The sequence below is a fragment of the Schistocerca cancellata genome, chromosome 4 (assembly GCF_023864275.1).
Source record: "Schistocerca cancellata isolate TAMUIC-IGC-003103 chromosome 4, iqSchCanc2.1, whole genome shotgun sequence".
Lineage (NCBI taxonomy): Eukaryota > Metazoa > Arthropoda > Insecta > Orthoptera > Acrididae > Schistocerca > Schistocerca cancellata.
In genome coordinates, this window is record NC_064629.1 from 733,155,892 (window position 1) to 733,172,170 (window position 16,279).

A 16,279-nucleotide genomic window follows, 5' to 3' on the forward strand; every position below is an offset into this window, starting at 1 on the left:
CGGGCATGGATGTGTGTGATGTACTTCGGTTAGAACTACTTGAAGTTCTAGGGGACTGATGACCTCAGAAGTTAAGTCCCATAGTGCTCAGGGCCATTTGAACCAAAAATATAATGTTTCGAACTAGTTGGTACCCACATCGTCAGATTGAGCGGGCGTTGCAGTCAGTATCAAGACCGCTCGAGAAGAGGTTGGGACTGACAAAAAGAAAGAAAAACCAATAACCGCTGACCTACGTTATGCTGGCCTACTGTTAGGAAATACCGGCAAGCTCCTAGGAAACGTGGCATTCGGTGCATTTCACTGCCGACAACAACGATAAAGTTTTCTTTGTAATGTTAAAGACGATTTAGGTCTCCGAAAGCCGGGTGCGCACTGCATTCTAGGCGAATATGCCACGCTTTACGTGGGACGAGACTATTAGAACAGTCGAGGAGAGATGGAAGGAACATAAAAGGATGTAGTAGGCGTCGGGAATCGAACTCCGTTATAAATAGCGGCGTAAGACTAACAATAGTTCAGTCTTGAGACCGATGACCTCGCTGTTTGGTCTCTTCCCTCAAACAACCCAACCCAATAGTTCAGTCTGATTGGAGTCCAGACAGCGGGTAGACATAACAGAACAACTAGCAGCGCCTGAAGAAGAGCAAGGCTAGATTTCGATATCTACGAATAAAACAACACCTGAAGTACTCCATTAATCAATCTTGCCAAGATAACTTGAGATAACAGTATATGAGACAACTGAAAAACTCACGGCATCTTTAAAATATGAAAGATGGCGGTTATTTTGTGACGTCAAAAAATGTGACCGGAGAAACTGGCTAACAGAATCGTGGAAGATATGGAAAACAAAGGAGCTCCTCGCCAGGCCGTGAAATCTCAAGAGATGTCTACCGGACCCCGCGTCATCCTCTACCTTGCGGCGTCACGCGGATGCGATATGGAGAGGCGTGAGGAGAGCACGCTGCTCTCCAGGCCGTTCTGGAGACTTCCCAGGCCATGGGGCCGCTGCTGTTCTGTCAAATAGCAACTGAGTTGGCATCACGAGGCTGAGTACACGCCGTGCCAGTCCTCCCATCAAGGAAATATCCTTGGCAGCACCCGCGTGGCAGCCATCTACGTTGACTGCTCAGCTATGGTGGAGAACATATGAAAAACAGGCAGATACAAATTAGCTGACAGAAAGAAGTAAAAGCAGATGTGGCAAAATGAATATCACACCGGTGGCAGTAAACAAGAAAATAGATATAAGAATACCATTTACGAAATGCAGGGAGTCAAGGACCGAACGCGTTCGAAGAAAATAAAAACTACTCGGTCTCAAGAAGATATCTAGTCATAAAATCTTAAATAATGTAACGAATGCGAGGAGAAACGCAAGAAACGATCGTTTCTTAACGTAGGCCGTCGTTTACTAGCACGAAATAAAAGAAAAGGAAGCAGAAACACGACATGAAGTAGGCACAACGGTCATAAAGTGAAAGAATGGGCCTTATGTCACTAACTTCGCAGGCGTGAGTCTTTGTGCATGTACGGAATGTTATTGTCTCTTTCTTTATTTTAACCTAACATTTTTAGCAGCTACAACATTTGATTGATCGCTATGTGTTGCATTACTCGCATCACACTTCGTAAGGTACCTGCGCTTCAGTAATAATTAATGCATCAATTTGACTCGCTGCAACATCTTATTGAAGAAAAAGCAACACAGCTGTAACTAGGATGAAGGTAGTTTTCTCGAATGAAGGATGTTATCGTGATAAAGTGCGTGCTACTGAATGTAGGTATGTGGATTTAGCTAAACGATGATAAATAGGTGGCTGCATTCACTACACTGACAACTGAACAAGAACTTACCACAATACTTCATTGCTGAATTGTCAGATGATTTTTTTTTCTGGCTGGAACTAACTGATATGTTACGACATTAACAATCTTGCTCATCCACAGGAAAGAACAAGCTTAAAATAAAACAGATGTTTATTGTTATTTTGACGTTTACTCAGTCACGGATGGCAACTGAATTTAATGGCATTTATAGATTTCAAAATTTAGTTGGACAGCACGCACTGCAGCCTCAGTTTAATCATCTTCTGAGTTTCATTACTACAAAATACACTTCCTGGACAGCTTAGACATTATAATTAAGCTATGAAGAAGCAAAAACTGAGTTGCTGCTTTTTGGTTATGTTCATTCAGAAGCAGGGGCAACCGTCTGCACAACTGTCTGGTCTGACTGGAAATACACTCCTGGAAATTGAAATAAGAACACCGTGAATTCATTGTCCCAGGAAGGGGAAACTTTATTGACACATTCCTGGGGTCAGATACGTCACATGATCACACTGACAGAACCACAGGCACATAGACACAGGCAACAGAGCATGCACAATGTCGGCACTAGTACAGTGTATATCCAGTCGGCAGCAGTCGAACATTTTCTGTATCCAGAAAAGCCCGTACAGGACCTGCAACATGCGGTCGTGCATTATCCTGCTGAAATGTGGCGTTTCGCAGGGATCGAATGAAGGGTAGGGCCAAGGGTCGTAACACATCTGAAATGTAACGTCCACTGTTCAAAGTGCCGTCAATGCGAACAAGAGGTGACCGAGACGTGTAACTAGTGGCACCCCATACCATCACGCCGGGTGATACGCCAGTATGGCGATGACGAATACACGCTTCCAAAGTGCGTTCACCGCGATGTCGGTACACGGATGCGACCATCATGACGCTTTGAACAGAACCTGGATTCATCCGAAACAATGACGTTTTGCCATTCGTGCACCCAGGTTCGTCGTTGAGTACACCATCGCAGCGTCAAGGGTAACCGCAGTCATTATCTCTGATCTGATAGTGCATGCTGCTGCTAACGTCGTCGAACTGTTCGTGCAGATGGTTGTTGTCTTGCAAATGTTCCCATCTGTTGACTCAGGGATCGAGACGTGGCTGCACGACCCGTTACAGCCATGTGAATAAGATGCCTGTCATCTCGACTGCTAGTAATAGGAGGCCGTTGGGATTTAGCACGGCGTTCCGTATTACCCTCCTGAACCCACCGATTCCATATTCTGATAACAGTCATTGGATCTCGACCAACGCGAGCAGCAATGTCCGATACGATAAACCGCAATTGTGATAGGCTACAATCCGACCTTTATCAAAGTCGGAAACGTGATGGTACGCATTTCTTCTCCTTACAACACGAGGCATCACAACAACATTTCACCAGGCAACGTCGGTCAACTCCTGCTTGAGTATGAGAAATCGGTTGGAAACTTTTATCATGTCAGCACGTTGTAGGTGTCGCCACCGGCGCCAACCTTGTGTGAATGCTCTGAAAAGCTAATCATTTGAATATCACAACATCTTCTGCCTGTCGGTTAAATTTCGCGCCTGTAGCACGTCATCTTCGTGGTGTAGCAATTTTAATGGCCAGTAGTATAGTTTTCACAGCTGGCCGGGGTGGCCGAGCGGTTCTAGGCGCTACAGTCTGGAACCACGCCACCGCTACGATCGCAGGTTCGAATCCTGCCTCGGGCATGGATGTTTGTGATGTCCTTAGGTTATTTAGGTTTAAGTAGTTCTAAGTTCTAGGGGACTGATGACCTCAGAAGTTAAGTCCCATAGTGCTCAGAGCCACTTGAAACATTTTTTTTTAGTTTTCACACATAATATTACGACCAAGACTGTGTGTGTATTGGTAGTATCTTTGTTTCTAATGTTAAGTTCCCTAGGTACTAGTGCCTCTTGTGGATGCTAAACGGTTGTTTCCAAATTACCCGAAAACCATTTCGAAATAAACAAATTTTGGTATAACAAATATGCGGTTTGTTTTTAAACGTTAAAAAGGACACTACTTTGAATCTTTGTATACGAAAATAAGTTTCTAATTGTTTAAAAAATGTACGAAAGTACATCGCAATATTCCAGCAGCCGGTATATCTCCACAGGATTGCTTGAATCAAGTGGACTTGTGAAATAGTAGGGAGCTAAGATCTGGGAGTGGTCGGGTCCTGAGCATAAAGAAAATAATCCTTTATGCACATTTATTTATCACAGAGTCCAAATGCTACATCAACAACGATGGGAAATTCTTATTCGTTATTGAGTCCAAAATTTATATTACAGTTTCTATAATAGTAGATGGAATTTTAAAGCCAAAGAAACTCTGTGAACTCTATAGCATTAAAAATTTGCCTCAGAGGCTCTGACCAGATCTCACTATAATTTTGGCTATATTGGCTACATGGTCATTGATATTACAAAGACCGCAACGTGCATACACGTTAATCATTAAAGAAATGTTTTAAGATAACAGAACATACAAGAAAACAGATACTCCTACACAAGCTTTAAAATAAGAATGTAACCATTAGCAAATCAACAATCATAACCAACTATTCACAAGAACAACGAAGAACAATTCCAACGCAAATAAAGGGACCATGAATTAACCAACACACAGTAACCGGGTTGTTTCGGCCCATGCTCCGAACAGTCGCTCGATTCAGCACAGGCTCTAAAACATATCGTGTAGGAAACACATTAAATTTACATAACATACAAATGGCAAATAACACGTGGCTCTTTTAATTTTAGCTGGCAGTGAAAAATGTTATAGGTACCCAAACCCAGATAGTACACAACCCACTAGTGCAGGTAAAGGCAAATCTTTCTACTGACAATAAAATTTTTAAATTTACCTAAATCCAGAAAATACACGCACCAATAATGCAGTTAAAGGGAAATCTTTGGAGATCAAGGTTAACAGACGGAATAAGGTAAAACAGAAGCCATCTTATAGTCGAATAAATGTTTAACTCAGGCACGTCGCTATTACCGGGAAGCTGATACGGCTTCTGATTTGATCCGTTGTAAGTGGTTCTGAAACCCTGCGACTATGGAAACAATAGCTTTGTTTATAAACAATTCTTCTGTTACCAGTCACGACTTTCTTTACTTTATCTTTCACACGACGCGTTCCGGGAAATTATTCCCATTTTCTAGTGCATTATTTTTGTGTTTGTTATGCGATTTCTATGTGATGTTATCCATGTGTAATAGTTTGCTTCATTTCGTTGATTTTAAATTTTCTTATGGTCCATTTGCGCAGAGTCTCACACACTAAACATCACACACAAGTTGCAGTACACTTTAAACATCGAAAATTTCTTACATAAACAAATCAATTACAAAGTTAGACGTTAACGATTTGGGCCAAAACAACGACCAGCAGTATAAGCCATATCAGCTTACTGCAATAACATCGAACGAAACTCAGTAGCAAAAGCATACGGGATTTCACATACTGTGGCGAACACTTTACCGCACACAGGAAATTGTGCTTACCGGAATATCTGCGTCAGGCTTCGGAGAATTAAGGGCAGTGCACTTGGGCGCGTCCACCAACCAAGACAGAAGGGAACAGCCGTAGTCGAACTCCAGAATATAGGCCACTACTGCATTGGCGGATGGAATCGGCGCCTCAACATTAGGTGGAGGCATGCTCTTCAAAATTGACATCCTCCATCCGAACGCGGCCAACAGACTTCCACAGCTAACAAGCTTAGGTAGCGATCCAAAGCGACTCTTTCCTACAGTCAACTCCCTGCAGACAGACCCCTAGTGTCAGCTGCGCACGTGCTCATATCTTACTAGAGGTGCCGCAAGGGCGCCACCTAGAGAGACGCCAGAGGTGCCGTAGCTAGGTAATCAAACACAAGAGGTTTCACAACGAAATATACTGATACGGGAGCCCATACAACTCACTTTTAGTATACAGATATACAGGGTGTTACAAAAAGGTACGGCCAAACTTTCAGGAAACATTCCTCACACACAAATAGAGAAAAGATGTTATGTGGACATGTGCCCGGAAACGCTTAATTTCCATATTAGAGCTCATTTTAGTTTCGTCAGTATGTACTGTACTTCCTCGATTCACCGCCAGTTGGCCCAATTGAAGGAAGGTAATGTTGACTTCGGTGCTTGTGTTGACATGCGACTCATTGCTCTACAGTACTAGCTTCAAGCACATCAGTGCGTAGCATCAACAGGTTAGTGTTCATCACGAACGTTGTTTTGCAGTCAGTGCAATGTTTACAAATGCGGAGTTGGCAGATGCCCATTTGATGTATGCATTAGCACGGGGCAATAGCCGTGGCGCGGTACGTTTGTATCGAGACAGATTTCCAGAACGAAGGTGTCCCGACAGGAAGACGTTCGAAGCAACTGATCGGCGTCTTAGGGAGCACGGAACATTCCAGCCTATGACTCGCCACTGGGGAAGACCTAGAACGACGAGGACACCTGCAATGGACGAGGCAATTCTTCGTGCAGTTGACGATAACCCTAATGTCAGCTTCAGAGAAGTTGCTGCTGTACAAGGTAACGTTGACCACGTCACTGTATGGAGAATGCTACGGGGGAACTAGTTGTTTCCGTACCATGTACAGCGTGTGCAGGCACTATCAGCAGCTGATTGGCCTCCACGGGTACACTTCTGCGAATTGTTCATCCAACAATGTGTCAATCCTCATTTCAGTGCAAATGTTCTCTTTACGGATGAGGCTTCATTCCAACATGATCAAATTTTAAATTTTCACAATCAACATGTGTGGGCTGACGAGAATCCGCACGCAATTGTGCAATCACGTCATCAACACAGATTTTCTGTGAATGTTTGGGCAGGCATTGTTGGTGATGTCTTGATTGGGCCCCATGTTCTTCCACCTACGTTCAATGGAGCACGTTATCATGATTTCATACGGAATACTCTTCCTGTGCTGCTAGAACATGTGCCTTTACAAGTACGACACAACATGTGGTTCATGCACGATGGTGCTCCTGCACATTTCAGTCGAAGTGTTCGTACGCTTCTCAACAACAGATTCGGTGACCGATGGATTGGTAGAGGCGGACTTAATTCCATGGCCTCCAGGCTCTCCTGACCTCAACCCTCTTGACTTTCATTTATGGGGGCATTTGAAAGCTCTTGTCTACGCAACCTCGGTACCAAATGTAGAGACTCTTCGTGCTCGTATTGTGGACGGCTGTGATACAATACGCCACTCTCCAGGGCTGCATCAGCGTGTAACAATAATGTACCTATAATAATTTTTTTCTTTATGCATTTAGATAAATGTTTCTTTCTGAATTTATGTAAAATAATGTAAATATTAATTTGAATTTTTTTCCTTTTCGTGTCATGTTAAAGAAACTGTACACAACTTTTGAAATGAATGTCATTACTTATGTTAGATTTTAAGCAATTTGATAACCAAAGGAAAATGTATTTAATGTTAAAACTATTGTAAAATGTGTAAATTGTAATTTAAACACTTGGTCCATACGTAGGTAATGCATTAGAATATGTGTAGTAGAAAACCTGTGGTGAATACCCTACCTGTAGGGGCGCGGGAAAAGGTGGGTGCAGGCGAGCGCGGAAAACGCACACTGGCGCGGTTCGGCACAACGGGCTCAGTGAAACAGTCGGAGTTGAGCATCGGTCAGAGGAACTTGTACTGTACCGAGGAGGCTGTCTAGGAAAAGTGGATTCCATTGAGCCTCGGATGGGCCGATTCCGACGACTACTTGGCATGGCTATATTCTCAGGCACAAAACTGGAAAGATTACGACGCCAAGAAGAATGAAAGTGCCGATACTGTGAGAGCCTTAGCCGTGCTTGTATGTGTGCTGTGCTGCCCGCTATCTCGCTGCCCGCCATCCGCCGCACCGACGTGCACAGGTCAAACATTTACTTCATCTTTAGAAGTGTATCTGTGTGGACCAGTGTCGAAACTGTTTTAACTGTTGAATAATAACGTGACCTTTATCAGAATTGCCTTAGCCGTTACTTATCCTTATCATTGACCTAGACAGGGTCCTTACCACATATTGTGTAACCCGAGTATCCTGAATTGAAAGTTTACAGTTAGTATTAAATTATCTGCAGATCGATCTATGCTATAAAGCAGTGTGAAAGTTAGGAGTGCAAATGTAAATGTTAGTAAAGAATATCAGTGGGATCAAATTGAAAGATAAATTTTGAATTGAGCTAGCAATGTTATTTAATTCATTTGAGACTGAAAGAATGTTAGGCTATTAATCCAGAAGCGTGACAAAAGAATAGTAATCCATAGATTAATAATTTCGAGTGTTAATGTACCTTCATGACTTGCTAGTTTCAGTATAACAACCATAACAGATTCAGGGACCCCCCCCTTCTCTTGTCTATTCTGGCACATTTTGAAGTGTACTGATCGGAATTGAACAGTAAAATTAATTTCTATATTAAACCTAAGTGTATTAGTGTTTTTTCCAATTTTAATAGTGACATTGTAAGTGTGTTTTCAAAATTGCTGATTCTAGGGTAATCTATGCCCGATTTCAGTCTGATCAATATACAAAGTGCAGCTCGTAGTAATCATTGCTGTGTGGTGTTGTGTAAGTTTAGCTCATTCAAATTAGTACAAAAGAAGAAAACCTTAGTTCAGTAGATTCTTTCTGGTTCTAAATTTTGCTATAAAACGCAACATTACTACGTGTCATTATGCTTGTACATGCACATACTTGTACAGGGAAAAACTCACTCAATGCCTAATTAGGCTGGCGACCGTATTATTAATCATTGGTAGTATCTACTGTGTGTACTTCTTGTCCATGAGAACGCGTAATTATACTTTACATTTGCTTGACGCATCACTGTAGTTACTGAATGAATATAAGTCCGAATTGCTTCCATTAGGTACACGCGGTCAACTTATGTACTAAATCCTTGTTTACAAGGTGAAGCCCGTGAACTTATTACAGTACAGGCTTTATTGAGCTAACGCACGTCCGACAGGGCGGAAGTGTTACACGTGGCTTCCCGGTGACAGGACATCTAGTTGTTGTCGGTGATAAACTAAAGACCGAACAGTGGATGTTCAGTGGCACGAATAGCAATAAAGTTCAGTAAATTAAACTGCAGTGTGAGTCAAGTAAAATAGTGTGGTGTGATTGGCATTCAATATGGACAGGAACGGGGACAGGATAGATGTGCCGAGCGAAATGGAGAATTCAGCTTGCAGTATCAGGAGTTTACGCGGCCAGATAACAGATGGCGTTAGCGGAAGACAATTGGCGTACATACAATACCATGAACACGTCAATGAACAGCTTGAAATGTCGCGATCGCCTCGAACACAGCAAGGGACAAAACAGGAAGTAGAGGGTGACTTTGTAGATGATAGTGGGTACGTGAACGAATCCACTGACATATTTGATTCACCACAGATAAAGAAAGAACCGAAAGAAACTTATGAAGTAGGACCGGAACACACGGATTCCGTAGAACAAAACAGTGTAAAAATTTTGAGCATAAACGAGCTATTAGAACAATTAACCAAACAAATTGCAGGACAGACTGAACAGCTCAAAACACAGAATGAGCAGCTCAAAACACACGTTGACGAGCAGCTCAAAACACAGAACGAGCAGCTTAAAACACACGTTGATCAAATTAAAGCACAGGTCAAAGATCAAGGAATTAGAATTAGTAAACAAATAGAGCAGGTAGAACAAAAAGTGGGAAATTTAAGTTCTGTGGTAAATAATATGAAATTTGAAATTGACACCATTAACAAAAATATGGATACTATGCAGGAGGAAATTGGTAACATTAACAGTAGATTCGATGTTGAAATTCTCAACATCCAAGAGAAAGTAGAACCTCTGGTTGAAACTAAGGTAGACGAAAAAGTTTTCGGTCTTAAAACTGAGATCGTAAACGAATGTCAACACGGGATATCACAGTTGAAAAAGGTAGTTCTAGACACTGGAAAAGATTTAGGTGAAATAGTAACCGGCTGTATTCAAAATTGTGAACAAAATGCTACGGAAATTCAAGGCAGAATTTTCGATCTGGAGAGCAAAATAAAAGATAGGCCTGGTGTTGTCTGTAATGGCACACCGATTACGAAGCTATTAGAAGGCGAGGAACGCTTCGATCCCGCCAAGAAACATAACGGGTGGCATCCGTTAGACTTCATCAAAAATTGCGAGAGAGTATTTCCTGAGCACTTGTCTGATCAGGAAAAGTTAAATGTAGTAATTAGCGCCTTAGCAGGTGACGCTAAGCGCTGGGGAATAAATTTAGATACCGAACGAATGACGTTCGAAGAATTTAGGCAAAAATTTACCGAAGAATATTGGTCTGAACAAAAGCAGGACCATTTATGGCGCGAGTTTATCATGGCCAAACAGCATGATAACAGGGGCAGGAATTCTTTGAAAGATTTCTGCGAGTATTGGTACAGGAAATTGACGCATTTAAGAGGTAGAAGATCAGATTCAGAAATTATCTGGGAACTGTATAAAAAGCTCCCAGAAGATTCAAAGAGGTATGTAGGAAGCAATCATCGCAGCTTCCAAGCATTTCTCGAAAGAGTCGAAGACGAAGACCATTGGCGCGCAAGTCGTGCCAATTATCAAAATTTTGGTAACCATAATAACCGACACAATGACGAAAGGAATGACGGCGATGAATTTCGCGTCAATGTAATACAGAGAGGAAGAGGCAGAGGAAGTTATCCAGGTCGCGGACGAGAGTACACCGCGCAAAACAATAACGACGCGGGAAACTAATTTCCGCGAACGTTGCGGGCCAAACGGAAGCGGACAATACATACCGGCCCCGATTTAAGAACAGATACCGGACCGACCGTAATGTAATGAGACAGGTTAGAGACAGGCGTGAAACGAAGCAACGTGTTGTGGCGAGACAAGCGTCAGGTGTGAGCGAGCATGAGTCATCTATGCCGCACAGAAAGCTCCAGGTTAACGGGCGAGTGGAGCATCAGAGGGCAACGGCCCAGCCTAGTGGAACATCTGTTCAGAGAGAAGCCGCTAGCAATACGGCAGCAGTAGGTGCGAACGTAGCCGTAAGAGATAATGAAAATTTCACGAGTGATAATTCCGTGGCAAAGGAAACAATAGATGAGACTGTGAGTACACAGAGAGGTGCGGTTAGCAGTGTTTGCAATGAGGAAAAGGGCGATAATGAATTAGCAGAAGTAACTGATTGGTGTGTGCAGATCGACGATCTGTACAAGGGCCTAAAGCAATGTGAGTGGGAGGATGTTAAGAAAGAATATGAGGCGAAGAAATTAGTTAATAAAAAGGGAAATGATAGGGGCGTCAATATAGTGACGTGGCCCAAATTTGAAGAAGGGAGAATAAATAGCGCCGCGAAAAGTACGCGTGCTGCCGATAAGGGGAAGGTTAATGATAGGAAGGATTTGGAGGATGAAATCCTCAGCATTGACGAAGAAATAACTTCTGCTAACAATCCGCCAATAGTGCGAGCTGCTACCGAGAGGCACCGTGGAGAAGGGGTAGATGATTACATGAAAGTAATTAAAGTCCACGAGGATTACACCGAATATGAAGTCACAGTAGATGTAAATAAAGCTGATGATGAGGCCGTTTCACCAAAAGAGGAGATTGGATTAAAATCTAAGCCTGATGACAATACCGAGGAGGAACTTAGTGCCTGTCTCAGAAAAGCCTTTATGTTAGAACCTGATAGCGATCCGGAATGGTCGGATTCCGACGATAGTTCAGAAGATGAAAGATACGCTAATATAGACAAAACTGAATATACTAACTTTCCCCATTGTGCAAAAGTAGCGTACTTAAGCGAATCTGATGTGGAGGAAGAGAGTAGTGACGACTCGAGTGAAGATGTATTTTTAGGTGTAAAAGAAAATGAATATACTTTTACTGAAAGAGGATATGAAAAAATTAGTGAAATAAAAGGGGATGCAGTTAAGTACGATATTGTACCTAACGATGACGAGATATCAAAACAAAATCCAGATGTTGAGACCGAACAAAGAAAGAAAGAACCACCGGACGACTCAGTGTTTATTTTGTGAAGAATTCAAGTGAGCAAAGACTTTGAACTCCAGAGGCCTAAGAAGCCACCAGACTTAAGTGACTGTTTTATGAACCATAAAAGACTGCCTTGTTAATAAAGAGACGAGCAGGGGCAGGATGCTGTATTTGTAGATATTATTAATATTATGCATTACTTGATTGTTACTATAGCTCAGTGTTATCTGAAAATGAATTATTGTTTTGTTGAATTAGAGCCTGGGGCAGATTCATATCGGATTTTGAGAATGTCATGAACACATTACATCATGAAACTACAGGGTTCCCACCGGAAGAAATTTTGTTAGGTAGAAGTAGTAAAAGTTTAATTGAAGAAAAATTAGAGTTTCCACCTTGTACAAGTTTGGGATTAAATCAAAAGAAAGAATTGGTAATAAAAAGGGCAAAGCAAAAAGCCGAATCTAGATCTAGAAGACACGATAAGAATCTAAAAGTTTCAAAATTTAAAATTGGAGATCATGTTCTTCTGAAAACCCACGAAAAATCTAGTGAACTAAACCATGAAATTTCAAAATTTAAATATATCTATAATGGACCATATATAATACAGAACATTCCACACGAAAATGCTTACTACCTAATCTACCCAAAATCCAAAAGACCTTTAGGTGTAAGAAATATAGTGGATCTGAAATTATATGTTCCCAGAAACGAGTAATTGTGCTGTATCTTATGCTGAACACAAATTGTTTCAAATGTAACTATTCTTTGTAAATGTCTGTATACCATTGAAAGTTTACTAATGTAGTTATGTGAGTTTCAGATTACCAATTGTATTGTAACTATAAAAATGTATGGAGAAAAGGACTGAAAGGAAAGGGTAAATGCTTTCAGACAGATAACAGGTGCAACTGTCAAAAATGAAAATGGGCAGTGTATGAACCAGAATAGGAAGGACTGCCAAATACCAATGAGGGCAGATAAATAGTCGATGGAAAATAGTAAATGTAATCCAGAGGATGTGACAATATGAAGTGAAATGGACTGCCCAAATCCACATAATAGGCAGTAAATATGTGTAGTTAATTTTCTGAAAATTTTGTGTGTGTGTTTTGTTTAGTAAATTAGGAAATGGACTGCTATTCAAAGCAAGCAGCGACAAATTATCCTATAGTGTATACGAAATATGCATTTGGTTTTGTAGTTAAATGTGTGTATTCCAGAATTTTAAATTATTTCTTTAAGAAATTTGGGAAAAAATGATTAAATTGCTATTTTAGTAATGTTAGAATGGGAAGTGGGACTGTGCAAAAGGCACTTAAATAAATAACAAGAAACTGGTCTTAATATGTTAAAATAGTGTGAACCTATATACAGTGAGTGGAAGGAAATATGTAGTGTAAATCTTCTTGAACATTTACGTGAAGATTCAGAACCAGTGTATTATTGTTAAATTTAGTGTTCCCATAAAATTTAGACTTAAGAAAATTTTCTGGAAACAGGGGCATGTGTAACAATAATGTACCTATAATAATTTTTTTCTTTATGCATTTAGATAAATGTTTCTTTCTGAATTTATGTAAAATAATGTAAATATTAATTTGAATTTTTTTCCTTTTCGTGTCATGTTAAAGAAACTGTACACAACTTTTGAAATGAATGTCATTACTTATGTTAGATTTTAAGCAATTTGATAACCAAAGGAAAATGTATTTAATGTTAAAACTATTGTAAAATGTGTAAATTGTAATTTAAACACTTGGTCCATACGTAGGTAATGCATTAGAATATGTGTAGTAGAAAACCTGTGGTGAATACCCTACCTGTAGGGGCGCGGGAAAAGGTGGGTGCAGGCGAGCGCGGAAAACGCACACTGGCGCGGTTCGGCACAACGGGCTCAGTGAAACAGTCGGAGTTGAGCATCGGTCAGAGGAACTTGTACTGTACCGAGGAGGCTGTCTAGGAAAAGTGGATTCCATTGAGCCTCGGATGGGCCGATTCCGACGACTACTTGGCATGGCTATATTCTCAGGCACAAAACTGGAAAGATTACGACGCCAAGAAGAATGAAAGTGCCGATACTGTGAGAGCCTTAGCCGTGCTTGTATGTGTGCTGTGCTGCCCGCTATCTCGCTGCCCGCCATCCGCCGCACCGACGTGCACAGGTCAAACATTTACTTCATCTTTAGAAGTGTATCTGTGTGGACCAGTGTCGAAACTGTTTTAACTGTTGAATAATAACGTGACCTTTATCAGATTGCCTTAGCCGTTACTTATCCTTATCATTGACCTAGACAGGGTCCTTACCACATATTGTGTAACCCGAGTATCCTGAATTGAAAGTTTACAGTTAGTATTAAATTATCTGCAGATCGATCTATGCTATAAAGCAGTGTGAAAGTTAGGAGTGCAAATGTAAATGTTAGTAAAGAATATCAGTGGGATCAAATTGAAAGATAAATTTTGAATTGAGCTAGCAATGTTATTTAATTCATTTGAGACTGAAAGAATGTTAGGCTATTAATCCAGAAGCGTGACAAAAGAATAGTAATCCATAGATTAATAATTTCGAGTGTTAATGTACCTTCATGACTTGCTAGTTTCAGTATAACAACCATAACAGATTCAGGGACCCCCCCCTTCTCTTGTCTATTCTGGCACATTTTGAAGTGTACTGATCGGAATTGAACAGTAAAATTAATTTCTATATTAAACCTAAGTGTATTAGTGTTTTTTCCAATTTTAATAGTGACATTGTAAGTGTGTTTTCAAAATTGCTGATTCTAGGGTAATCTATGCCCGATTTCAGTCTGATCAATATACAAAGTGCAGCTCGTAGTAATCATTGCTGTGTGGTGTTGTGTAAGTTTAGCTCATTCAAATTAGTACAAAAGAAGAAAACCTTAGTTCAGTAGATTCTTTCTGGTTCTAAATTTTGCTATAAAACGCAACATTACTACGTGTCATTATGCTTGTACATGCACATACTTGTACAGGGAAAAACTCACTCAATGCCTAATTAGGCTGGCGACCGTATTATTAATCATTGGTAGTATCTACTGTGTGTACTTCTTGTCCATGAGAACGCGTAATTATACTTTACATTTGCTTGACGCATCACTGTAGTTACTGAATGAATATAAGTCCGAATTGCTTCCATTAGGTACACGCGGTCAACTTATGTACTAAATCCTTGTTTACAAGGTGAAGCCCGTGAACTTATTACAGTACAGGCTTTATTGAGCTAACGCACGTCCGACAGGGCGGAAGTGTTACAAGCGCATCAGGGATTCCACGCGACGGAGGGTGGATGCATGTATCCTTGCTAACGGAGAACATTTTGAACATTTCCTGTAACAAAGTGTTTGAAATCACGCTGGTGCATTCTGTTGCTGTGTGTTTCCATTCCATGATTAATGTGATTTGAAGAGAAGTAATAAAATGAGCTCTAACAAGGAAAGTAAGCGTTTCCGGACACATGTCCACATAACATATTTTCTTTCTTTGTGTGTGAGGAATGTTTCCTGAAAGTTTGGCCGTACCTTTTAGTAACACCCTGTATATCTGCATCTTTTTAATATTCCACCTGCAACCTGTATTTATTTAAGTCGAATCTGCAGGGCAAAGAGGAACACTAAGTAGACTGTGATGTCACTCGTTGCACCCTCTTCTCAGTCATGACATCAATATGGAAGATGAAGAAAATTTTAAAAATTAAACACAACAGAGGGCAGGAAATTTAAAAATTAAAAATGGTAGGAAACTTAATAATTAAAGATTGCGGGTGGTAGAAAACGTATAAATTAAAGATGGCGGTAAATTTAAAAATTCATGATGGTGGATGCAGTAAATTTAAAAGATTGAAGATAGTGATGGTGGGAATCTTGTTTACAGCCAACCACATGCAGGGACGTCGAACAGATGTACAGAACTACAGACCTATACCTCTAACATTGGTCAGTTGTAGAATTTTGGAACACGTATTATGTTCGAGTATAGTGACTTTTCTGGATACTAGAAATCTACTCTGTAGGGATCAGCATGGGTTTCGAAAAAAATGATCGTGTGGAACCCAGCTCGCGCTATTCGTCCACGAGATTCAGAGGTCAATAAACACAGGTTCCCAGGTAGATGCTGTGTTTCTTGACTTCCGCAAGGCGTTCGATACAGTTCCCCACAGTCGTTTAATGAACAAAGTAAGAGCATATGGACTATCAGACCAATTGTGTGATTGGATTGAAGAGTTCCTAGATAACAAAACGCAGCATGTCATTCTCAATGGAGAGAAGTCTTCTGAAGTAAGAGTGATTTCAGGTGTGCCGCAGTGGAGTGTCGTAGGACCGTTGCTATTCACAATATACATAAATGACCTTGTGGATAACATCGGAAGTTCACT